Here is a 27301-nt window from a genome sequence, read left to right on the forward strand (position 1 = left end):
AGAGATGGAGTGAAAGCAATGTTTTCTTGGTGTTTGCCTTATGGTCCTTCTCTTAAACTGAGGCAGTCTAAAATCTGTAACTCTTCATGTGCAAGCCTTAGAACACTGCATAAAGTAAGGTTAAAAACAATAATAAAATAAGCTAATCGGGCATCCCCATTTGTTATCCACACACTTTGTAGCCTATTAGAACAATTATGGCATTAGACCGTGTTTTTTACCCCAGAGTCCTCTCTCAGTCACCTGACCAACACATATCTGGGATTGGCAAAGGAAAAGACAACAGAGCGTTTCACACAGCCAGCTCAAAAACAGAAGAAAGGCTGAAGCATGTCAGACATCTGCTAGACATTACTTAGAAAAGATGCAAGAGCAGGGCAAGCACGCATTGAATCTTCCCAGAAACACCTTCCCAGCCTTGAACAAGCCTCACTGATGGCGACTGCTCTTTTTCAATGAATCTCCCCAATCGTTTTCAGAATCTACATGCACTTCTGGAATCTGTAAACTTCTGCGATGACTTCTACGTCTCAGCCATATTCTGAGAGCTTCTGGCTATTACCTTCATGGGGATAGCTGGAAACAGGGGGGCAGGGGTACTTTGGCCCTTACACAAGGCCATACAAACACGGGACAGTGGCGCTCCGTTTGCAGAGAGAGCATTTGCCACGTGCTGAACTGACGTTCCAGTGACGAGAAAGGGACTGCAGTGTATTGTTTCTCCATGGAAATGACCGTGCCTGTCAGGCTGTACCCAGGAGGCACAACTGCTTTAAATCACATTCTGCACTTTGGGACAAGACAGACTTCTCACTAGGCTATCAAACAACAGGTTTGGTTTTTTTTCCTACGGCACTGTCTCACAGGGAGGAAAAAGTTATGATACTTGACTGTACCACAGCATTTGTAGCAGTTTCAGATCATTTTAAGAATAGATAATGAACAGAAACTTGACGATGAGGTCCCAGGTGAAATAAAGATGTTACTTAACTACATTTGAAAACACTCATCTATGGCGAAAACAAATAGAATTTCGCAGAACAGAGACTACAATTACTATGGACTTTAAAAAAAGGAATATTCAGCCAGCAGTTATACTTTTATTAGCATAAAGACTAAAAAGAATCCACGTGAGTGGACTTGGTTTCAAATATAAAGATTATACCAGAGTTGCCTAGATCAGGTTTTCTCTCCAGTCTTTCCCCAGAGAAAGAGAAATTATACAGCCATAAATCATCTGCATTCAGCCGCAGGATTGGTGTGAACATTGACTTACTGAACACATTTGACCTGACTTTTAGTTACACTACAAACCTTTAAAACAGTTACACTTCAGTGATCCCACTCCTCACAAAATCACTGAAGCTCAGTGCAATCTCTGCAGTGAGATTTCTCATGTATGTAGAGCTAATTGCCACAACGCTTCTTTAATAGAGTTATTATCACAAACATGGAATTTGATTACACTCAACTCTGAAAACAAGAAAATGAAAATATGAGCTATTAAAAAGTGACCCTCTCTTTTCCTTGAAGTTGACAGCAGGCGCTGGGAACACATATTCATGACGACAGCATAAGCTGTATGCCTGAAGTAAAAACTACAGCATTTATTAGCAGATAATCAGATAAATGATCTGATTTTTTTTAAGCAACATTGAATGATGAAGTAAATAGCTATGCATACTTGAAAGAGCTATAACCAATGACATGGCAATCCCTTGGTAACATGCCACTTTCTTCCCAGTGTTACCAGGGATCATCTTATAGCTTTCTTGGGAAGGCTGGAAGACACCATGGTGAGGACAGAATAGTATAAAAGTGGAACACTGCTTATTGCTGTTTAGGAAAAGAAAATAAGGAGTTTGTGCAAATCACAGTTTCACTTTAGAAAAGTTTGGCTGTCCTAGAGCAAGGTTCCCACACCAAAGAGAAATCTCATCTAAAGCACACAGTTGTGAGGATGGTCCTCACAAACCTGCAACAGACTGTCTTCTGCTGAATGCGAGAGCTGGGGATGCAAGAATGAAGTTTACTTATACCTACATAACAAGTGAAAGTAAAATACTGAGTTGCCTCAGCTAGTGGAAAGTACCAAGACACATAAACCATTGCATCTTGTTCCTGGGCCTCTCTCCGTTACTTGTTCTTCTGAAAAGTCCTGTGATGACATTTCTGGATCTTCACAGCCAGTGAAGGGCTGGTCAATTCATTCTTTCTCTAACCTGGAGTGGCTGGAGCATTCCGTGCTTTCCTTTCCTTACCTCTATGTGTTTTCATAAGGAGCACCTCCTAGTCTCTGTTTTACTGGATTAAGCAAGCCACCCACTTGTAGTCTCCTCATAGGAAAAGTTCTCAATTTGCCGATAATTGTCAAGGCCGTTCTTTGCATCCGTGATGTGCTGAATTCATCTTTCTTCTGAAGGAGTACCTCTGCTGTACAGAATATTCCAGATGAAATAATTTTACAGAATACTCCAGATTAAATAATTTTTTATACAGATAACAGCATTCTTATTTCACCATCTCACCTTACAGAAACACATTCTCTTTTCAGGAGCAAATCTCACAGACTCATCTCAATCTCCTAGTATTAATGCTCCAGCAGCTTCTTATCACTTCCAACTGATTTCTAATCTTAAAGCAAAAAACTAATTAGTCCTGAGATGCATGACCTTGCACTCTGTAATGCTAAATTACATCCCATTTTTTTATTCCATCACATTTCAAAGTCCTAATTCCTGCAGTCTGATAATTTTATCTTCCTCCAGCTGTGTGTGATTGACTACCTGTATTAGCACATTCCTTGTTTTTATGTTGAGAGCATCTGTGAAAAAAAACCTTAGATCTCAAGAATTATCCCTTAGTTAACATGCGTCCAGTCTGATACAGTAAAAAGGTATCAAAAAAGCTAGTAACGTCCAGGTTAGTCCTCAACTCACCCATTTAACACATTTCTTCTATAGAAATGTTATGAAACCTGCGATAGATCTACTATACTACCTTTTTCGAAACAGTCCATCCCATCGCGAACCCACAAATAATTTTTCAACAGCATCCAGTCAAACAGGATATCCATGAACTGATTCCCTTGTAAAGTCTATCTTTTAGGATCTATGTGAGTGCATTTCCAAACACCTAGCCTTTAGCTTTAGCAATCAACATGGTAAGATTCAGTAGTGAATGAAAACATTTATACCCACTTGAACCAATCTTCCATCCATTCATCCAGTTCCACACTTAATGATATTAAAGGTGTTGACTATGTGATTTAGTATCTTAGATAAAGTCAAGTTGGCTAGCATGCTGGTACTGATTAAATTGGGCAATTATTAAATAGAATCTGATTTCCAGTACTGTTATATTGACACAGTATTTAACAGATAGGAAAGTGACAATGAAAAACATTGGAACAAGTATACTTGTTCTAAAACCCTTCATTTAACAAGTTTCCATTTGACTTTCTCAAATCTGAAGTTACTGTTTTGACATGAAGCATCAATAATCTGGAATTAGTAACTCATTAGCACCTTTATTAGTTACTACAAACTTAGATTTTCCCCTCATTGAATCTTAGGAGAACTTCACAATATTGCTGATGCACGCTACACGTAGAAAGCACGCTGGTTCTTACCCTGGCTTTGAAAGTTTACTTTTTAATATACATATAAAAATAAGCATATTCATACACATAGCTAGTAAAAGAGATTCTATCCTCTGACTGCTAACTGTAAAACTCAGGATGTTGATCTACATTACACCTGGAACGGTAGTAGCTGTTGCTTTTCCTTCAGTGTGAAAAAACACGTACACAAATAACAGTCACTGCTCTGTTTTTCATGCAAGGCAGGCAATAGGTAACCTAACAGGTAAATAATAGGTAAAAAACAAACAAAAACAAAACAAAAACAAAAAAACAAAACAAAAAAAAAACCAACAAAATCCCACAAAAACAACAAAAAACACCCCACCACAGAATTCTAAAGTACCATTAGTCATTTAAGATTTTTTTAAAAAGATATCTGCATACATGAGAATAAGTGTGTCTACCAGGGGATTTAGTTTGTTTATTTAATATCTTGTATGACTTTTCAGTTAGCTTAGCATATTTCTAGGCTCCTACAAAGGTCACATAATTCTATCCACTAACATGATTTTCTACAACAGACCAAAAAGGCTTCACCTGTTTTTAACGAGCTTTGTGGACTTCATGAACTCTTAAGCTATTATATATACTAACCACTAACACCGGGTATGTTGAAAAGGTTGCCAGGAGATACACAAAATAGTTTACTGCACTACCCCTTCTTTACCTTTTTTATTATTATTATTAAGGTTTTTTTAATTAAGTTGTGTTCCTTTTTTGTATGACCTTTAAAGAAGCATGATCTGCTTGAAAGCCCCCACAAGTAACACACTTGCTCTGCCTGCAAGATGCTAAAGCCTTAGCAAAAGCTTGACTGACAAAGTTCATACCACCACTACCTTCACCCATCTATAAAGAGAGACAGGTTATAGGAGTGATGTTCTACTCTCCATGCTGCTACTACTCCTGGAAAACTAGAAAGTAATGGATACACTAACTTCCTCTAAGATCTCAAATGTTCACCATACAACAGCAAACAGGAATTTTCAAGACAAATACAGCTTTTGAGGAAAGAGTTACTGGTCGGTTTTTTTTCTCCTAAGGTATGAAACACTGCATTCAGCTGAAACAAATGCCATGATCCTGTATCATCATTTACGTTCACTTCAGACAGGTTCATTTACACCAGAAGAGAAAGCAGACTTCCATCTGTAAGCGTTCCCTTGCCCATTTCTGGGGTTTTGCAAGCTCAGAAGCTCCCTAGCAGTTAATGCACCAAACGTGTTTGATGCTCCCTTGCTCTACAGCTCAGCAGCAAGATGATAAGCCTTAAGTCTGGTAACACGTGCAGCTCTGCTCCCACTTAATATACAGAGTACAACTGCAGAACTTGGCAGTTTACTTTCTGATATAAGATTGTATTCACATGCACACTCCACTGTCATGTTTGCATTCACAAGTGAGCAAACTTTTACTGCTTGTGACTATCAAGATTACACTTACAATTTAGGTTTAAAATTCCCTGAAAGGCAAACGATGTTGGAAACGCTTCATAATGTGGAATCCTGGGATAGATGTGTCTATAGGCAATTCAAATGCATCCTTAGGTGACTACATTAAAGTCATGGATAAGATCGATCAATTAGCAGGTCAGTCATTTCCCCTTCAAATTCTCTCTTAGAAAAGTAAGCCTAAATAGAAGAATAACCAGATTTCTCTTCCAGAGGGAAAAGCAGTATTTCTGGAAAAGGCATTTGTTTTGGGGCAATGCTTGCCATAAGTTTAGATTACGTGAAAAAGTCTTCCAAGTGTTACTTTTTAGACCTTTTCATAGAATTATCTGGTGTTAAGGATAATGCTGCAATAAAAGCAGTGCTTTTTACTGAACTGTGAGAAACTTAAATACTGACAGACTTTTAATTTGGGCTTGTTTGCAGACCTCCCTAACACTGCATACCAGGAAGAGTTAACTTGTCAAATAAGTGAATAAAAGTAGCTAAGGGCATTAGGAGCAGAACATGCACATGGAGAGACAAGACAGGTTTGAAGAACCTCCTTTGGCAACTGCTCAGTGTATTAGGAAAATGTGATTTAGCTTCAGAAGTGGCTTCTGATGGTGGATTTTCTGAAGAATGATTTTAATACAACTTTCTGAAACTGAGTTTAATTAATACTGCTTGAAGGGATTATCTACCACTGAAACAACCATATTGTCTCTTCTTTCCTTCTCTGTTATATTAAACTGACCACAACCGGTATCACCCCCCCTCCTTTCACCTGTCACCAGCAGTGACAGCTCTAGGTTTCACCTTCCAGACTGCTCCATGTTTTTTCTAATACTAACAGCATCACACAGAATTCAAATCAAGAAAGAGTAGCAAGAAGGAGTGTTTGTGCTTTCCCCCCCCATTTTCCCTTTTAACTGATAATCCTAGATGGGGAAAAAAAAATCCACTGCTTAAATTTAATTTATAGAGCTGAAAATTTCAGTTAAAAAGTCAACTACAGAACCAGGAACAGAGAAAAATTAGATTGAAGTAAGTTTACAGCTAGTGGCCTTGCCACTGCTGCGAATGAACAAATGTTCTCACCATACAGACGCCTTGGTGAAAGCAAGGGTTTAATCGCATTTTTTCTGCAATACAAGTGGACATATTAAAACTACGCATGGGGAGAGAGGGGAGTTAATTTGATATATCTTCTAAGGCTGTGGAATGGACAGTCGTTTTTTAAAAAACAGAATATATGGTACAAGTGTGAGCTCCCTCTCTTCCTCCCTTCCTACACAGTCATATCAAAGCATCCCCGAGCCCTTACCAGCTTTAACACCCTCCCCACCTACACTGCTGTTCCGCTCAAGTGTTTGTGTGGGCTTGTGCACGGACCCAAAAGCTAACTCGCTGCTCTTTCTGGTGCAGATCCTTCCCTCCTATTTCTTCTTTGATGAGCAAAATTCTGATCTTCCCAAGAAATTATAAAAACTTGGCGAGGGGAGGGACCAAAACAAAATAAATCCCACAAAAGTGATTTTTTCATGACTGTGGAAGAAAATGACCGCTGGTTCCAACTACTGTCATACAGCAGAATAGATAGGATGTTGGGACTTTAACTTATTGTAGCATTGCACAAGAGTTCCTGGAAGGTTTAATACAGTTTCACAAGCAGAAACTTCACTTAATCCCTTGGTAAATTGCTTTTTAAAAAAATTGCTAAGTTTTCAGCATTCCAAGTAAGATATTTAGACACTTGCCAACTCCATGAAACAGAACCCAGAAGTGCCAAACTCTATTTCATCCCATTCTGCAAGTGTTACACAATCTCCTGGCATTTTTATCACTATCATGATTCTGGCATGCAGTAGAGCAGCAATACCCTTTCACACAAACACAATTAGAATGGCAAAGCTCATTTTAGTGCAAAAACCTGAACAGACTTGGAAAGCTTTTGCTTGTGCACCTGCCCACAAAAGCTTACATTGACCCTACTTGGTAGTAACTTAAATACAAAGCAGCCACTAGGAACACAGTTACTCCACAAAGACCTCTTTGCTGTGCATTTAAGGACTGACTATAGAAACATTTGGGGCTACAGGGGAACATAACATACAGAATTTCCTGAAAATGCCTCATACTGCTGCCTCAGATCAAACCACCCTTTGTTAAATACACAGCATTTGCTTACTTAAAATTCCTATGCTCTTTTCTCCACGTCCCACCCCACACTAAGCATCTGGTGCTTTTTTTTTTTTTAATAAACAGATCTTAAATATCTGAAGATTCTTGAATTTAAAATACCAAAGGCCTTATCAAAATTTCAGCCAGCAGCTGCTGTTAGCGAGAAGCACTCTGGAGACAGACCATCATGGGGTACTGGGAGGAAAAGAAACAGCATGACAGCAAAACATTCATTTGGTTTGTTGCAGTTTCCAGAGGAGCTTACCGCATGCCACCACCACCTGCAGCTTTGAGTGTCATCTGGAAAAGAAAGCTATGTGGGGAAATAACCACAGCCATTCCCACCTGGTGCACTCTTCCCTGCCACCACATGCACAGAAAAGCTGTGGCCATCAGGACCATCTTGCCCTGTTATCTGAGCTGCAATTAGGAAAGCCAGGATTTCTTCTTCCTTCACACAATGCAGGAATACAAGCAGCTCCTGCTTCACAAGGAATATCCTCATGCTCAGTGCATTCAAGCAATTACTTGATCTTGTAATTCAAGAATTCCTCAGAGACGATTTGATTGTTCTAGAGGAATACAAGTAACTTCAAACTGTCTTTCAAATTAAACAGCATCAGTTCCCCACAGAGGTTAAGACAGATATGTGTCCACTTTACATCACAGAAAGTGACTGGCTGAACAGAGAAATTCCACAAATGGGGCGGAAATGGAAAATTCTCAATTTTTCTAATGCTTCCCAAAAATCAAAGTGCTATCATTTTGAAATGCAATGCTATGTTCCATCTCTAAACATTTCCAGCAAATCTACTTTTCCTGGTTCGTGGGGCCAGTGTCACTTCACCTATTTTTAGGACATGTAAATTCTGCTTTACAAATAAATAACCCGTGCCAGAGCACTATAAGGAGATTCATTGTCTCTTGAAGCAAAGCTGCACAACACATGTTCTGCAGAGAAATGTCTTTGCTCACTCAGTGGTTAAAAAAACCTGCGGTATCAGTACGGCATGTCCTTCACCGGAGCTCTGGAGCAGCACCCACGCTTTGCAGATTAAGAAGGGCCAGGGCTGGGGGTATCCTAGGAGAGGGGAGATTCATACCCCCTCGAGAGCAGCTGCCTTCAAAAGCACAGGCTGCCCCTGACACACCCCTGACTCACACCGTTGCCATTTTAGCCTTTTCTCCAGCTGCCGGGATTGCCGGCATTAGAGAAAATCATAGAATTATTTAGGTTGAAAAAGACCTTTAAGATCGATTCCAACCGTTATCCCAGCACTGCCAAGGCCACCACTAAACCGTGTCCCTAAGCACCACATCTACATGTCTTTTAAATGCCCCCAGGGATGGTGACTCAACCCCTTCCCTGGGCAGCCTGTTCCAATGCTTGACAACCCTTTCAATGAAGAAATTTTTCCGCTGGCACAACCTGAGATCATGTCACTATACACAAAGCAGCAACAGCAGAAGACAGAAACAACCAACAAACAATAAATAATACTGCTGAATGCTCTGAGGTTTTTACACATCGAACTTTCTTTGACAATTTTGTACTCACAGCTGTGACCCTACACACGCTACAAATGGAAGTGCAGATCAAATCCTAATTCTTAGTGATTTTTACAAAGCCTTTAAGCCAGTAAAGCTTTGCTAAACTCAGGAGTCACAAAATCTATTGCTTCCCTTCCCTGAAACACTTGCAGAATTTGTCGATATTCAGAAAATCATCACTCAAACCTCCTGCAGCTGCAAGTAATTGGGAAACCAAAGTGAAGGAATTAGGAACAGCTGGTCCAGCTGCTGAGTGGAAGTGACAATGAAAATATAATACTCAGGTGAGAAATCTAAAGTTTGTCTTAAATCACAAGGCAAACTATACATATTCACAAGATTAATTTTTGGAAGGAAAGAACTTTCTGGTGCTTATGATATTTGGGATTTCTGTGCCTATCTTTCCCACTTACAAAATGGGTACTGAAAGCCTTACTTCTGGGTACTACAAGCACCAGGTACTTCTTAGGGGCTCAAAAAAATTCCTAAATTGTTACTTTGGATCCTTTTCTCCTGTGTAGCATTCTCCAAGTAAACAAACATGAGAAGAAGAAACAACCTCAGTTGAGCAAAGAAAATTAATTTCTCTTTCACATGAATTGTATTGTTTAGACATCCTGCACAGGAGAGGAGGTGTCATTAAAAATGTCAGTCCTTCTATTCAACAGTGCAACAGCCACATATAGGTATCATCAGCTGTTTTCCTGATGTGTTTTGCAAACAGCAAACCAAACCCCAAGTCCTCAGAAGCTTTGTAGACCTGAACAGACCCCGAGGCATAGCCAGTAGGTAGGAGAAATTTTTTTCCAACACTGCAGAAAATACAGACAACCCGAGTAACCTTGATTTCCAGACATTACTGACAGCGGAACACAATAAAACCACTGCTATCATTAGCACATCAAAAATGATGCAGAAATTATCACTTTTCATTTGGAGTATTTACACAAACCCAAACTCTTCCATTTCTCACCCATTGTCAAATATTCAATTGCCTAAACGTGTTATCAGAGGGCTACGAAGGGATGTGCTGGTTTACTACGAAGGGATGTGCTGGTTTACTTCACACTGCCTGTGATTCCACGCTGTTCAATTCATCCAAAAATTCTCAGTTGCCCAATCACCTCCTCCATAAGAGCTATAACCAGAAGATTTAGGTCCATGAAATACATGCCCTTTTTCAGTCAAATGAACCAGCTCCTGAAATGATGAGGATAGAAAGGATGGAGACAATACTTTCTTACTTTCTTTAATGCCTACCACTTGCCTAAAATAAGAAGAAAGCAAACTGCAGCCAGGTCTCTGCTCTTCACAGGATGACAGGACCTTCAGTCGTTACCCTCGCTTGTTTGAAGAAAACAAAAAGTGAATTAAAAAAAAAAAATGCAATTTGGAACCAATAAGATAAAACTCCTGGATGTGGGGGGATAAGACTATAGCAGTTTTCTGGTAAGCCATTTAAACATTTATCTGCCAGTTCTATGTACAAGATCTTCAGACTCGCCTGTTTAAACAATGAGAATTCAAGCAATCTGAACTCTAAGCAGCCAATACAGTACTGATACAGCTTTAAAAACAAAGAAGGCACAGTCTAAATTTACAGAAACAAAACTAGTGCCACCATGGCAACAAGTTAGCAAACAGCAAAAACTCTTTCTAAAACTGGGAAGCAATCTTGCCTCTAATCACACTGATACCAGGTGTACAATTCTTAAATAGAGTCATTTCTGGCATACTCTCTTCACAAAAAGAAAACATTAAACTCTGTGTACAAATATTCGCTGAAAGTATGTTTACAGATGCACGCTGTCTTGCAATAAAAATTGCATCTGTAATACCTCCTGAGATGATTTTCATTCAGGTAGGAAATAATCAACTGTGTACAAATCCAGGATTGCAAATAAGCACAAGCTTTGAAACAGATACATATATTCTGAAGCAAAAATACTGAGCAGTATGATGTCTGTAGACAGCTCCAGCTAAAAAGGCAAAAGTAACAACTAGATTTGTTCCAAAGCATATGGCTGTCAAAGAAGAGTTCTTCTCTACTCATTTAAATATCTCTAACAACAGACGCCCAAATAATGTATAGGCACAAGGCTAATGAGACCCAAATAACACTCGACTCAATCTGGAACTCTTTCTTTGGGTTTTTTTGGAGGGGAGACAGGAGGAGAGCCTGGGGGGTTCGATTTGTGGGGTTTTTCTGATTTTTTTTAAACATATAATGTTATTAGAGGCTTACATGGAATGGAGACAAGTCTAGCCATACCTCAGAAAGAAAGCAGCATAAGGAGTCCTGCATTCTAACAAAGAGAAACAAACCCAAAAATATTAATAGAGTAGATAAAAACAGTTCAGAGAGAGAAGGAATCCCTTTGCAGTTCACTGAAGCCAGAGGAAAAATATGAACTTCAACCTGACTTCACCAGGTTGAAGATCGGAGTTGAATTGCACAGCGTAATCCAAAGCAGAAGCCGCCAGTGACTTCACTTTTTTCCCTATTTGGTTGAGGGCAAATGACAAGGCAAGCCAAGTGGACTTCAAAGGAACAGCAGCTATGAAAGATTCAGCCATAACATTAGCTTTGATGACCCTCAATAAGGAATCATACCTCAGGGCAAGCCAGAGACAGGCTGGAGGTCTCCACTGTCGGGCAGATTTCACAAGCCCTTCAGTTATAAATTGCTGGTTCCACACACTCACAACCAGCAATTTCAGCCTAAAGTGTGCCAGCCAAAATGAACTACTTTTGAAGCCGTTATGTAGAAGTCCTCATGAGGGTGAGTATACTCTGCTCAAAGCCTCTCCACGGATGAAGTCAAATTTCTGAATTTTTAATGTGGTATAACATAGCACTTAAATACACAGCTAATTTGAAAGGAACCATAAAAGTAGTTTCCGAGGTAGAGACTTACTCCTTTGGAGTGCAGCAAAAAAAGCGTTTGCCACCTAAGACTGCAAACCAGAACAGGGCAAATACCTTCCCACTTTTTAGCATGATACAACAGAAAAGCACAAACACACACCTATGGCTGCTGAACCAGGAGACTGCTTCTCAAAAAGGGTCACAGTGAAAGGGCTGTTAGCAGTAATAAAGTCGTCTAAAGCGAAGCTAATTAATAGGGAATTAATAGCATCATTAAAACATGTCAACAACAAGAACAACCAACCACCTAAACCATAATGTAATGTATTCAACATAAATAAGCTTTCTGAAGAGGTGTCCCTTTTATCTCCTTACATTCCCACAAGGTAATGTCAGCACCTCCCCATCCCCTCCCAAAGCCACAGCTCACGGACCTGAGCCAGCTGGAGCAGAACCCAGCAGAGCTGCGTATCAGCTAATCTGGGTGTCTCCTTCCTACCTACTTTCACCCCTACCCCACCCTTCCAAAATTTTACCCAAGACTAACTTCTGTTTAGAATTTGGCTGAAGTTGGTTATTTGCTTCAAAAATTATCAAGGAAAAGAGACAGAGCAACATTGGTAAAGGTAGCTTGTCGTGTAAGTGAAGCTTAGGTCTCAGGCTAAAACCACTGCCTGTTAATACGGTCAGCTGTGCCTCAGCAGCAGCTATATTGAAAATGTGGGCATAGATCACAGGCTATCACTCCTGTAGATAAGAATCTGATCTTACCTGATGAGAAGTAGGTCGCAGAAGATGACCGATTTGGCCAGCTAAAAATGTCTGTAGAGATACTCTAAGGTCTCTCAAACCTGAAAAGGTACCAAAATGCAGTGTGTAGCTCCCTGCTTGTTCTGCCCGTCCTAGAGCGGGAGTGGGGATACAGTGTCACAGATGTTTGCTCTAAATACAAAATACAGGCATGGTTCTCATTGTCTTGTCATTTGAAATGCACAGAGATTTGAAGTGTGCAATTACAAATTATTTCTACACCTTGCATCCAAAATACAAATACATACACAGGTCTCAAATTTTCTTTTGTAGCCAACAGTACTGGTGGAGGGTTTATAAGCTTCAAAGGGCATTTCTGGCCCTGCAGTTGCCACTGTCCTCTGTATAACAGAGCATACTCATCCACCTAGAATTACATTTGATCATTCTGCCCTATTATTTTCTTCACATGAAGAAGGAAGAAAGAAACCCAGGAAAATATTTCTTTAATCAACAAGAAAGGTTTTGAATGCCCAGTCTCCCTACCTGTACCCCCAATTAGACTGCCCTCTCCTAATTCCCTGTAAGCCACTTACCTTTCTCTCAAGACCTGAGAGAAATTACCTTCTATGTATTTGTACTTTCCTGCTTGTAATAAGTAATTTCCTGTTGTAGAGATATGGCTGATCAGGATTTCTATTGCAATGATGTAAAAAAGCTCAAATAAACTAAGCCAGTGCATCAATAGAAAGTGTTTATTACACCTTGTGAACAACCTCTTTTTTTTCTTTTGGCAGTTTGCACAGGGAAGAACAGTTAAACACAGCTGTTTCATCATGCCATGTGACTGCAACTTTCTCATGTCTTTTTTTTTTTAAATGGAGACCCTAATACAGAAGACAGAAGGATCATGCAGGGTTAACCTCCCTGTAGCAAAGAATTTGCAAGTTGCAATAGATACTGCTTCATAGTTATGGTTTTCCAGGGCTTTTAAAGTGTAGAAGCTTTTGATACCACTGTAATAATTAACTGATGTCACTGCTGACATTTAGTAGGTATAATTGCCTGAAGGAGGACCCCATCAAAACAACATTCCTGCATACAGACTAACAGTAGTCACAGTTATTAGTGCAGGATTTCAGCTATCTTCCTCTCTTTTATCTGACACACAGAAGGTACAATTTTAAGCTATCCTACAATTTGAATGTTCCCCCTTCTCCCCAAGTGACCAGGACTTTCACTCTTCCACTTCTGTATTTTTCAGTCAATGAAGTTGTTGGATTAAGTTCTTTTTTTGTTCCCACAAAATGTAATTCAAGCTTTCCCCAACTAGCAGCAGTCTGTAACCTCCGCAACACCATCAGCTTTTTCTTTATAGTTTCCAGTCTACCTATATAGGCTAGAACATACTATTCTTTACAAACTACCTCCTCCGACCTGAGTACTGGGTGGTGCTGCTGCTCTGCCTGGCAGCACAAAGTTCAGTCCCCACACAGAATACTTAAATTTCTGTGGCCCGTGGCACTTCGCATCATGTGTTAACATCAGTTACTCGATGTTTTATCCCTTCCCTAGTAGCTGCTTTATGCATAATGACGTTTTACTTGAAGTCTGCTCCAGAGAACAAATACCATGGGATGGATTTATAAACACAAGTTTCAGAGGTAGGTCAAAGGCTGGCACCAGATCTCACCTTTAGCAGGCGATGCTGCTCCTGGAGAGACACCCAGACCCACAGAGGGGTTCACAGCATTTACACAATGTTTGCAGTAAAAGTGTCATGGGCAACTTACAGTAAAAAAAAATTACTAGTCCCAGTATATGTGCATATAAACCATCAAACAGGTAGTAAAACAGGCAATGCTGTCCTTTCCTGCTGTCACTGCTGGCAGAAGAGCTCACTCCGCCTATGGGGATACTGACAGCCACATCTCTCAGCCTCCTGCTTACTTGAGCCTCATTAAGCTCTTCAGATGGCATGGTGACACAAGGGAGGGACGGGAGCAGGAGCACTGTTTATATTGCACATGCTTGGAGTAGAATTTTCACAAAAAAACCACAGTTTCTTCCTTGACAGTTGTAAAGACCCAGGGGGAATATTTAGCTATTGTAGACTCAGCTCCTTTCATCAAAAGTAGGCTTTAGTATGCCGTTTCCTTCCCTCTGCCCAGGATGGGAGAGCACAAACAGGAGCAAAACCTGCTCCTGGGACAGACACAAAATCCAAAGGGAAGAGTTTGCACAGAGTTCCTGGCAACATCCATCCAGACTGGAAAAACATATAGGGGGGACAATTTCCCATAACTTAATACTAACCTACATTTTGAATGCTCTGTTGTGGCACTGGCTATCTTACAATCAGAATTTCAGGGTACAGGAAGCAAAAGAGGGCAAAAAGATTATGCCTCCAACAAAACCCATCAAGGGTCACAAAGATGCAATAGACTCAGTTACTTATTGGGAAGGTGCCTTGCTTCCAGGAGAGCGAGGATGTATGCTGTCACAGCTATGAACCTGTGATAAGAACAGCAGCAAACATTTCTCCAGAGAGCAAAGGTACTGTGTTGGCAAGTCTAGTTCAAGACATCAGGGTGAGACAAAGCAGCTCAGTTAGGCCAGTCTGCCAGGCTACTGTCTTGTAAAGCTTTTAGACAGGTAGAATTTGTGAACGAGCCATTTTCTTAATCCTTGATCTCCTTTGCCACAAGGTGACCCAACCTTTTATTCTTTATAATGCCTTTTTTTAAAGGCTGTCTACATATCCCACATACCCCATTCATCACACCTACAGAGAGGACAAAGCTACACAGGCAGCAAACCTTAACTGGTCAGCCAGAACAGTCACGTTTGTTGCCCATGACCCAGATTAAAAAGCAGGAAAATGAAATGCCACCACAAAGGACCTGCAAACCTGCACTGTCAGTTGTGAGAAAACATCTCAACCCACTGCCACAGCAGCGTCACTCACTACATAACCAAAAAATCTGGGTGACAGCAGGATACACGTTTGCCTTCTGGTACCTGCTGCAAGCAAAGGAACCATGTACCTCAGTAGATATTATGAAAGCAGCTAAAAATGATGAAGAACGGTGGCATTTTTCCTCATTCTTAATATATTTGTGTTTGCAACCATGTGGGTGGGCAAAGCAAGTTCTCATGCAACCATAACTGTTTCTAAACAAAGCGTGTTTCTGTAAACTAGAGGAATCTATTACAAAGCACAGAAAAACATTTTAAACACACAGTCTAATAACATGTTTTGTCAATTAGCTCAGTCACCATTCAAAGGAGTCACAATTCTACCCTCTTCCCCTTCTTTCCCCCCTAGAAATAGAAAAAGCAGCAGTTTTAGAAGTAATTCTTAAACACAATTAGCATTTATTATAACTTCCTAGGTACAACCTACGCTTATCTCCCAACAGCATAAAGAGAGGTCTCTTTGAGGGGTTATGATAAAAGTAGTCATTTCACAGCTGATCTCCACACACTGTTTTAACAATCCTGCCCATTTCTAGAAAATCCTGTCACCCTATAATCTTCAGAAAGATTAAAGGTACGTAACATAGCTCTAAAAACCCACATTGCTTAAGATCTCTTATTAGTCTGGTTTTCCCTAAACTCATTGTTCATTATTTCTCAGCCAAGAATTGAAATGAAGTTCCTGTAATTCCACTGACATGTCACTTTGAACAGGCATCAATGGGTGCACTTCTAGCTGCCACAGGATCAGAGAGCACACCAGGTTCACTGGTGGAAGGAAAAGGTGAAAACAGAGCTGAATACCTACGGTCTTCTGAAGCAGTCTGAAGTGTTCTTCATTTAACTTGAAATTTTCTGCCTTTATCCCTTCTGTGCCTTGAGAAGGCACGGAGAGCTCTGTGCTCTTGAGAATAAGGATGTTCATCTTTAACCTTAAGTCAAAGCCCTGAGTACTCTATAGCTTGCTGTATGCCCCCCCAAAAAGTCAGATATTAAGCAATGCTGCAACAATTAGAGAAGGGTAACATGTTCCCATTTTTTTTCCTCTTTTTTGTAAAGTTGTAACATCTGCCTGAATCACTATTTTCTCTCATCTCCCCCTCAACCTCTCACTATGGTTTTGTGACATGGCAGCCAAAACCAGAGCTTGTTCCTAGGTTGGAACATGAAATCTAATTAGGTGCTCCCTTCTCCTGCGAGGATGAGGTGGAAAGTGCCAGAGACAGAAGGCACAAGCTCCTTCTGGAAGGAACCCAAAAAAATTAAATTGCAATCAGATCAAACAGTAAGAGAGAAGTGTTTAGTAATGAAACCTGTGTTAGTGCCGGAGGAGGAGAGATGTTTCTAATCCCCCCACTATTTGCAAGGCATTCCTTCTCATTCATATTTGGTTGAACCCCTCTGTTCCGTTTTGAAAATCTAACCCTAGATAATAGTGAGCAAAGCCCATCAGTCATTCCATCCTCACTTACAGCTCCTTAGAGCTAAATTACCTTCTTTAACCCATAGATGAGCACACCACGCAAGCAGAAAACCAGTTCTATATGATGGTGCTGTTTGGGATTTGTTCTCTGGAGTGCAAATGGGTGCTGGATTAATTTCTTCATAACGTATCATCCCTCATCCAGATGCTTTGCAGCTTAGCAGAAAATATTCCCTATTCTGGGCAACCTTAACAGCTGTGGAAAGATGAGGAAAAGAGGGCAACCCTGATTACACAGCCCGTTACAGCTCTGCTAACCATACTTCTTCTACAAGCACACTATTACATTTTTCGGTTTTTGCAGGTTCTTACCTTTGGACTGAGATCAACCATGCAGAAAAATTTTTAACCCAGATGACAGAACCATGATCAATGCTTGGATAACTGCAGTGATAGGACCACCACTTTGTTGGAAAAGTAATATAAGCCATCACCAACTGTTAAAAAAAAAAAAAAGGCTTTGGAAATAAATATATTAGGAACCATTTTTTGACACACAAGGAGAAAGGTAACTAGAAGACTCTTTAGCTTTAACTTGACCAAATGAAGTGAAAGCGGTCAATAATATGAAAACTGAAACAATTTTTAACAATAGCAACCATGAAGGGGTAGAGTTCACAGCTCATGGAAGAAGAACAAGAACAGCAGAAACAATGAACTTTTGAAAAAAGCAGTTTTGGTGGGTTCAGATGATTGGCAGATAATTTGCCAAGTGAAACAAGCCAGAAGGTAGCAGCAGTTCTGGAAATCTTGCAGTTCTTTAAAGCAAACTTTCACAGCACAGAGAATAGATGGCAGCGAGAAACTGAAAGAACCGAATCAAAAATTCTTCAGTGACCTCATGTGCAAGCAGGAAGTCTAAAGAAAGTGAAACTGGACCATGTTACTTAAGTGAGCTCAAAAACACAGCAGGGGCAGGTGAAGATCAAAACTGGAAAGACCAGTGGCACAGAAATAACTAAAGATAGGCTATAAAAGCTGACAAGAAAACACTGTACTGCAGTGAAGAGGTCACACTTACAGAAGCTAGTAAGAAAACAGTATTATGATAGCAGGTAAAATGGGGGGGGTGGGGGGAATTGAACATATCTACAAATGTCAGATGTCCGTAACGTGGCTGGACCTGATAAAATTCTCAGAACTGGTGGTTTCGTTGTTTTGTTTGAATAAAGCTTAGAGGATTGATGAGAATCTAGAAGATACACAAAGGTAAACCATAGTACCTATTAAAAAAAACCAAAAAGCCAGCTAATTATAGACCAGTCATCTTGAATTTCCTCCTCAAAGTGATAGCACATGTTGGTAGACAAACCACCTATATGCAATTTGGAGGATAAGGAGATGAGTAACAGCCAACACAGATTTGTCAAGGATCAATCTAATTTCTTTCCATAGCCATGTAACAAACTGTTGGATAAAGCAATAACAGAAGCTAGATATCTAGACTCTAGTGAGGCTTTCAACACTGTCTTGTCATATAGATTCTAAACCTTGTTTCTGAAACACGTTCATTTTGGAGAGGTCCTTTTTTTTTTTTTTTTTTGTTCTCCTTATTTTGTAAATACAGTAGTTCCCCAACGATTCAGAAATTCTTAATGAAGCATCAGACACTTCAAAACAAAATGTGGCCTGGCACAATGCTGAAAGCTTTCGAAGCATCTGGAAGCATTTTCATAACTAACTGTGGAGGACCACAGCAGAGGGGAGATGCTTACAAATCTCTCTTTAAAAGTAGAGTCCAGCAATGGGACCAGTTCGTCTGGGAAGGCTACTGGATCTCCAGCCCTGGACTTTTGTCCTCTGAAGATCAGACAGACTTAATCCTGTGTTGGGGAAAAGCCTGACAAAATGCCATGCTGAACTTCCAGATTTTATTTTTGGTTCGCTTGAAAATGTTTTCTAAGTGCTAAGTAACACCCCTAGTACTTCCCTGTACAGATGGCTAAATAAGACAAGTGATTACACGATTAGTTCAAGGTTTTATCAGCAAAAACAAGCACTGAATCCTCCTGCAACTCTGAGCACTCAGACTGGGTTAATTATTGGACTCTAATCTCTGCAGGGTACAGGGAGCAAAAGAACATTTCTGTACATTTGTGACTGGAAGAGGAGGAGAAGTGGCTGGCACGGTACCTGAATCCATCTCTCCTACTCAGTAGGGAGAAATCATAGGCCCTGCTGATTTGTTCAACCAGCATGTGGACTTAGCTAAAGCTCGTTTCAGACAAGTACCACGTCCATCCCCTCACTTCTCATCAGTGTCTCAATAGCACAGGCAGAGTGAGAACATCCAGCAGGATCATAATCAAATCATCTCTGCTTGAAAGAACTCGGCTCCCAGCACCGTGGTTTCTACCCTGCCACTTCACCCAGAGGAGCCCTCCAGGTCTAGCAGAAATAAATACTGCTTCGACACCACGGGGAGTAGATAGATGCGCTGCTTTAAAGGTGTATGGTAATCTGCGGATGGATACTTTTCTGAGTATGACCTGCAGAACATACAAACTATTCAAAACAGGAACTGTACTTAGAGAGAAAATATTCCACCAGGGGCTGAACAAAGACCCCAGTTACATGTGCTCATCAGTGAAAGATCATTTACATTTGGGTAGTTCGAGACCTCTAAGATTTTGCTCCTTCTGTCAATCAGATATGGACACAGAAGAAATGGAACATTTGCATCTAAGCAGCTACCAAGCACCTTAAAGCTCCAATTTCTCCAATTTCTTTTTTAAAAAACGAACAAACACACACAAGAAAAAAAACCCCACCCACACAACAAAAAGCCCAACATTGGCCTCTGCCTCCAGACTCTACCTCGGAGCAGAAATAGATACATCCAAAATCAGCAATTAGGGTTGTTCAGAGCCTTTTCAATCCTGTCATGGTATGGTAGTCTGATATCCAGTGACACTTCTACAACAAGTCTGAAGAGACTTGGGTATACATTATGAATTTGAGCACTTTGCTAAGAATCAGTATTTCTTAATTTCACCTGTCTCTTACAAAACCACGTTAGACTGGATAGCATACGGGAGGAGGCAGGTCCATGCTGCTGTCAGGTAGCCAGCTCTTCCTAAATATTACAAATACCAGTTCATACTTTACAGTTCACATCTTTATATTACTGAATGTTGTGCTGGGAGGAAAACAATACATTTTGATCTCTAGTAGTTTTATTTTACCTTCTTTCCTCAGCAAGAAAACAGGGTAAATAATTTTGTACCAAAACAACTTTTTCTTCAGTGACTATTTTACACTTCATTCGTTGCTACCAATGAAAGAGACACACTTGGCAAGACTCTCTTCCTCCCCTTCCCCTCATTAAGTAACACGTCCTGCAGTAGATAAATAATGTGGAGAGCAGAATATTATAATCACAGCGTAAGTGCACTGTAGTTCCTGATACATGACTGGTGGGTTGTAGCAATGTGGAAGCCCTTCTCTACACAGAAAAAGAAACCCCAAAGTCCTTTTGCAATACAAGTTCAAAGGCCTGATTTTACAGTCTAAAAAACATCCCCTTTTCTCCAGTCTCACAGTAAAAGCAACTGTCAGGACACAGCTGTGATGCTGAGACCACAAGGAGGGATGGAAATGGGAACCCAACCTGACAGCGCATCTCCCCACTGCCAGCCTGGAGCTGCCAGGATCGCTGCACCCATCCAAGCGCTGACAAAGTCATGCTTATGGAAAGCTTTCCCTCTCCCCTTGGTACAACCGTCAGCAAGACATCTCACTGGCTGCCTACAGAGACAGGATTAAGAAAAGCTTGCAGTTTTTTTCCTTTCTTAACAGAGGATATATAAAAACAGAATAGCACAGTTCTGAGTTTACTTGCCCAGGGTGTTTATTTCAGTGGCAATTCATGGATCTAAATTATTAAGCCTAACTATTTTTTACACTCCTTACCATCCAAAGGTAATGTGTGCTGGGTATTACCCCAGCTTATTAGAAAAAACGTGGATCAGTGAAACAATCTGGAGGACATAAGGTAATGAGGCGTTTGAGCTTCCAACCACAGTCATTCACACTTAATGTGAAAGAAAAAAACACCTGCTTAAAATACCACACCACCACAAAATTGTGTGTGTGAAAGACAAGTCGGGGCTTTCTGAGCCCTTCTGCACGTTTAACTTATACTCTGAAACGGGAGCCCTAATAACTTCATTTCAATTTTCAGCCTAAATCCTCAGGAGACAAAACACTAATCGTGGGCTGCACTGACCCACGGGATGCAATGGCAGAACATCGCTCGCAAGGAGGATCCGACAGCTGGGGGCCAATCCTCTTCTGGAGGCTATAGCTGGAGCATCCCTGGCAAAACTAAAAGCCTTGGCCAACACCTGTTTCGCTGGGTTTGCTGTGGGAGAGTTTGCCAGCCTGCAAAAATCCCTGGTTGCTATAGAAACAGAAATACTGTAGTAAAGCAAAGGGAAGAAATATTCAATTGTCAGCACAGAAAGATTGATTGTTTAGGTTTTCCCCCCACACGTGTAAAACCAACACAGGGCTTTGTGTCATTTACTCCCAACCTAAATTCCTTCCCGCTGGTTTCATCCGATATTTATGAGGGATGTGATCTAGTAACCTTCTTCCTTTTCATAGCAACAGCCTCCCTTTGCTGCAGTAACAATAAGCCTAAGTACATCGAGCAGGGGGAGGGAGCCCTGTGCCGCGTACATCTCCGTCAAAATCATCATGTAGGCAAAGCGCTAAGGAAAGAGGGAAGAAAAGGATAAAATGCCATAATTATTTTTTAAAAATTCCCTTTGGGTAGCACTCCTTGAATACCAATGGCTGCAGTGCAGCTCTTTGCTATGCAAGTGGCATAACCATACAGAGTCTTTCAGAAAGAAGCTAGACCAAACTCCACAGTTCATCAGATATATTATTCCCGTGGGTTGTAAATCACTCACGTTCCCTATTAATGAAAAGCCTGAACAACTTTATGACCAATTAATTGGTGTACTTAGGTAAACTAAAGTAAGAGTAACATATTGGATTAAAACAATGGAGCAGCTTGTCCAGTACTCGGCCTCCAACAGGAGCTGGCTGCTGAGGAAGGTATAAGCAACCAGCAAAAGATCGTTACACACAGTAACAAGGCTCATGGGGAGGAAGGCAGTGCCTAACCCCAGGCAATGAATGGTTGGCTGATGTCCTAAAGCAGGCAGCTTTATATCTCTTCTAGAACTTCATCCTACATAATTTAACTGTGGATTTTCAAGTAAATGTCTAATCTTTTGCCAAGCCTACTAAGTTATTTTCCTGAATCGCCTCAAGACAGAATGGCACAAGTAAAACGTGTGCTCTTTTTTATCAGTTTTAAATACACTACCTTCCAAATTTCTTGGACGACCCTTTGTTCTCGCATTACAAGAGTGGCAAATAGCTAACAAAGAACTGCACAGATGTTCAATTCTCTCTGATGGATTTTTGTGCATTATAAGCAAGATACACAAAAAATAAACATTAGTGATTTGTATTTTCATTCTGGATTAGTTAATCAATGGAATACACGGTGAAAAAAGTACAGAAAAAATTAGTTTGGAAAGGAGAACTAGGGTAGAGAGGATGCTTGGTGAACACAAGGAGCAAGAGGAGGTAGGCTGGGAGACCGGTGGGAGGAAGGCTGAAGAGAACCAAATGGGGCAGAACATTTCTACTGGATCATACAATGACATCATGAAAAAGCTCTTTTTTCTGAGAATGGGAACAGAACCCAAAGATGATGAACAGCAGAACAGGCAGTAACAGTAAACAGATACAACAATCTGCAGTGCACAATGGGAAATCTTCAGTTTGGTTATGAAGACAGTGTTATAAGAAGAGATGTGAGTGCTAAGATCCTTTTAGTGTCCAGGAGTTTGAAAAAGCTCACCACCACAATGTCATCCATGAAAAAAAAATCCTTGGTTTATTTCCTGTGTTTAGGTAATAGGAAACAACCAACTTACAAAAAATGTCCGAGGCTTGATCTGTGCGATTTGCTGTCAGATGTCTCCACATATACCCCATCTTCTCTGCATTTACACCCCAGCCTCATTCAGTGACCTGCCCCTCTGTTAAGTTTCCTGATTATGTTTATATAAGTTTAGTTTGCTTCACCATAATCAAAGAATAGAAAAGCATGTCCTGGCTATCAAAACCTTGAATGAAATGCAGTGCTCATCACAGGGTGAGTCATCTCCCACTGTGCTCTTGTGCACATCTTCCAAACAATGACTGCACACATATAGGGCAAATGGAGAAACATCCTACACGTGCACAGCGGACCGCTATTTTAGGGTTAAGTTCACTTCCTTGACAAGGCTGCTTCAAAGTTATTGTAAAGAATTAGGAGGCAGTTTTGGTTACACTGTCAGAAATGGCACACAGTGGGGAAGGACTGGCCAGAACTTCAGCTGTGAAAGATCAAGAAAGGGTCCTGAAAAAAGTTTTCCTGAAAACTAGAACTACAACTAAAGCTCCTGTAGCATCTATTTCATTTACAGGCAGAATTAAGAGATGGACTAGAGGTAGCATCCTCAGGAAAGTGCCCTTTTTTGCAAAGCCAAAGGGCAATCTCTGTTGCTACATTCCACTGGTTTTATTCGCAGAATATTCAGGCCTTTGAGTGTAAAGGAACAGGGTGGTGCCCACCAAAGCCTGCGCCATTGCAACAGCAAACAACAGAGCGTTCGCATTATATGCTTGGCATTAATAGTTTTAATTGAAGAATAAAATGTTATAAATTAGAAAGAGGCATTCATTTACATTTACAAACCAATGTTATACCACAAAAAAAGGAAAGCGACACTTGCTATAGCTACATATATTTTTTGATTACCACTTCAGACTTGGCATACACAATGTTTCTTATCTTCCCTTCCTTTATAAATAGCATTGATAAGTTTTCAAGGCATTTAAAATTTCTCAAAAATGCACTGACAGCTTTCAAAATCAGCACTGCAAAGCCAAGCTGTTTCTTAATACAAATGTTACCTGAGGTAAATTCCAGAACGATATTACATATAAAAATTCCTTTGTATACAGGCACAAATCACTTAGGCATCTCCAGAAATATAAGTTTAAAAAACCCAAACCGATGAAAATTCAATGCATTGTACCACATGATCATTTAGACCTGATGCAAAATTCATTGACATCAATAGCATTTGCAACAAAATTCAAGACAGGATGCTTAGTCTCTTTGAATTGGACTTGGTCTCAGGAACTCTGAGCAAAGATCAACCAGTTTCCAAAATACTAGTATCATCTCTGTACAGATGTTCCTTACCACTTTAAACAAGTCACTTTTCAACCCAATTCCCCCATCTATAGCATTGGAAGAGTTTTTTTGCCTTTCCTGAAGCAATGCAAAGGGGTTTGGCAGGGAGTAACTTGGAACATGTGCAAGGCACTTTGAATGTGAATGCATTATGTGCTGCTAAATTATTCCATTTGAAAAAGACCAGCCCCAAACAATTCTGCAGAAAACCTGCATGCTGGTCCTGTACACTGAACCTCTTTCAACTCAGTGCTGTTGTTTTATTTATGCACTATGGCTTCCTCAAGTTCTGCAAAATTCATGGATTTAAACTAATTTCAGTTTAAGAAACTAATTTCTGTAAATTAAAGTCTGCAATGCTCCAGGGTTTTAGAAAAAATGAAGCATTTTGTCAGCTAAAAGGAAAACTGGAGATATCTCCTGGGAATAGCTAAAATTGCTTAGTTTCTCTGCTAATGACCTAAGACACAGCAGTGGAAAAAAACAGATGTATATGCGAGGGCACGATGCAATCCACTCCATGGGGATGGCCTCTAGCTCCACAATTCACTTCCCTTGACTCGTGTTACCCTGACAGCACACTGCAAGGCTGAGCCTTGATGATCCATCTGCCTGAACGGGGCAGGAGGGCTTGCTTCAGAGGGAGAAATTCTTCCCCAACTGCTGATGGCCCAGGGTCGCAACAAGATGTGTTTAATATAAACATGTAGAAATGTAACCGTCTAAGTACAGCATCCTTTCACCAAACGACAAAGATATCTAGAGAAAAAAAATTTATCCAGAAGCTAAGTGCATTCTGCATTCTCTACAAGGTATGTCAATGCCAAGGGTTAAAGGGAAGATTTGCAAAGGAACTGAAAGCAGACTGAGTGGTGCACGCCACTGAAATTTAGAAGATTTATTTAACTCAGTCTCTTCCAAATATTTCTCCTGTATTACGTGCTCTGTAACTTAAAGATATACCAACCCTTCTGAAATTCATACATGCATACTACACTCTGATGAAAAGTTACCATCTACTTCCAGAATTTTACAGAAGCAGCTAATTCCCTTTCTTCTGTAATTTCTCCCAAGTGAACAGGGAGAAAAACCCTGCCACTTGGTGTTAATACTGTTGCACAGACTGTTGCCTGAAGGAAAAGCTTTTAAACAAGCAAAAGCAGAATTCAGCAGAAAAAGAATCCCCCTTTACCTCAATGAGGAGATGAAAGAGACTCCCTCAGGTCCCTAGAAACCTGAAAGGACGGGGCAGTAAGAGCAGCAGGGGTAATAAAGCTGTATGATTTTACTTTAAATGTTGCAATTACGATCAGTGAGAAGGAAGGCTTTCAGTTTGCCAGACGTCAAATACGATCAAGGGCATAGGTTTGTACTGAGTAACATCAGTGTAAACCTAGAGTCGCTCTGCTGACATTAGTTCCCTTGCACACATATTCAGCCCTGTATGCAGAGAGGAGAATCAGCAGTTGTGGGTTCTTATCCAGCCCTCATCAGTGTCGTGTTTCCAGAGCATTAAGTATTGTGATTAACATCTGTCACTTGAGCTTTGTTTTTTCATCTTCTCTTTGGAGTATGTTATATGCAGGACAGTGTTTTGCTGTTATCTAAGTATCAGGAAAGAGCCAGAGAGCTAAAGGCAGCAAACAATACATATTTTAATGTGAGACCATTAAAGTAAAAGTTTAGAAGCCCCATTGCTCAAGTTAATTAAAACTCAGCACTGAAGAGTCAACCAAGAGCCCCACATGGGCCCAGGATGGAAAAGGCCTATTGGTGAAGTTTATATCTGCAGCTAATGCCCAGTACTCAAGAAAGGGAAAACCAGTCAGAGTAACGGTAACCATAAACAGGATGGATATATCAAAAAAATACAAAGCGTCTTCTGAGTTTTAAACTCACAGAATATCTAATTCAAGTAATTTGTAACAAAAGGATGGCAAGAACAGGACCAGGAAAGAAAGAGATAATTCTAAGTCAAGCAAAAGGTAAGAGAATTGACCTACGAGTGGCAGATGTGTGCAATCTCACTGGAGAAAGAACAAGGAGGAGAAACAACCCCAAGCTCTTCTCTACTTAGCGGTAACAATACAACTTTTTTATCCCTTGTGTATAAATAGAAGGCCAGGACAAAGCCTCCATTCCCTACTTCACTTGTCAAGAGTGTTGCTATCCATCCAGCACTCCTGTGTGTTCTCTGATACAGACAGAAGAAAGACAACGATGACTTTCATAGGTTTTATTCATTAATGTTTCTCCACATCCACCTTCCCTTTGTCAGACTCTTATCCCCATAACACAAAGGCTCGGCAGAACTCCCCTGCAGTTCTGTTCTCTCCGTGCTGATTCAATGCCACATGAACATACTTTGCTTTTCTCCTCTTGACCACCTTATGAACAGTGCTGATTTGTCATATGTGCCCTGCCACTTAAAAAAAAAAAAAAAAGTGCTAACAGTCTCCAGAAAAATCAATGGAATACTAAGTGAAAAATCATTTTCCCTTTCTAAGCTAGTTGCCTGACCCCAGCTCCATGTTAGCAGACAGGGGGAAATCCTCTATAGCTTTAATTACACAGATCTGCTTTGGGCATCTCCACTTTAAGATACTGCCAAACATTCAGGCCTGTAACCCAAATTGTTTCAAATCAAACAGCAAAGCAAACAAACTTAATCAAACTAAACTTAACCAACAGACATACCAACACAGGCAGAGAAATACAAGAAAAAAACCACACACAGTCCAAGTTATGGACTTCACAAACTGCATATGAAATATAAGGTGACAACTTTATTCATAAGAAAAAGCTTCTCTCAGCTGATGCTCCACACATCAAATGAGATGAAAGCATTTAGTTAATGACTGGAGCCTTTTCCACTCTCAGCAGCTAGTGCCTCCAGCCAGCATGGGAGGAAAAGCCTTAGTGCTTGCACACAGCATATGAAATGTCGTGTCTTTAATATCTTTGAATCTGGTTCCAAACTCTCTTGCAAAGTTTGTAAATTAACCTTTTCTTCCCTTGTTCTGTCATTGGAGTGCCAATATTCAAAAAGAGAGGTATTTGCAATTTAATGTGAAAGTGTCACTTCTGTAGGGTATTCAGAAGTAGAGCAAATACTTCACTCTAGGTCACTCCATATAAA

At 40.4% G+C, this 27301-nt stretch overlaps 1 protein-coding gene across 9 annotated transcripts in view; it reads right to left on the reverse strand.

The window, feature by feature from the left end:
• PTPRT (protein tyrosine phosphatase receptor type T) overlaps positions 1 to 27301 on the reverse strand; it is a 474436-nt gene that overhangs the window by 362337 nt on the left and 84798 nt on the right. Inside the window, exon 1 of one of the 9 annotated variants that reach the window (XM_074843014.1) lies at positions 17202 to 17497. The exons of the other annotated variants lie outside the window; for them this stretch is intronic. The gene's annotated coding sequence lies outside the window, so the exon portion shown is untranslated. Of the gene's footprint in view, positions 1 to 17201; positions 17498 to 27301 lie in introns of those variants that run through there. 9 annotated transcript variants of the gene reach the window in all.

This window comes from Strix aluco, chromosome 17, assembly GCF_031877795.1.
Source record: "Strix aluco isolate bStrAlu1 chromosome 17, bStrAlu1.hap1, whole genome shotgun sequence".
NCBI classification, from domain to species: Eukaryota; Metazoa; Chordata; class Aves; order Strigiformes; family Strigidae; genus Strix; species Strix aluco.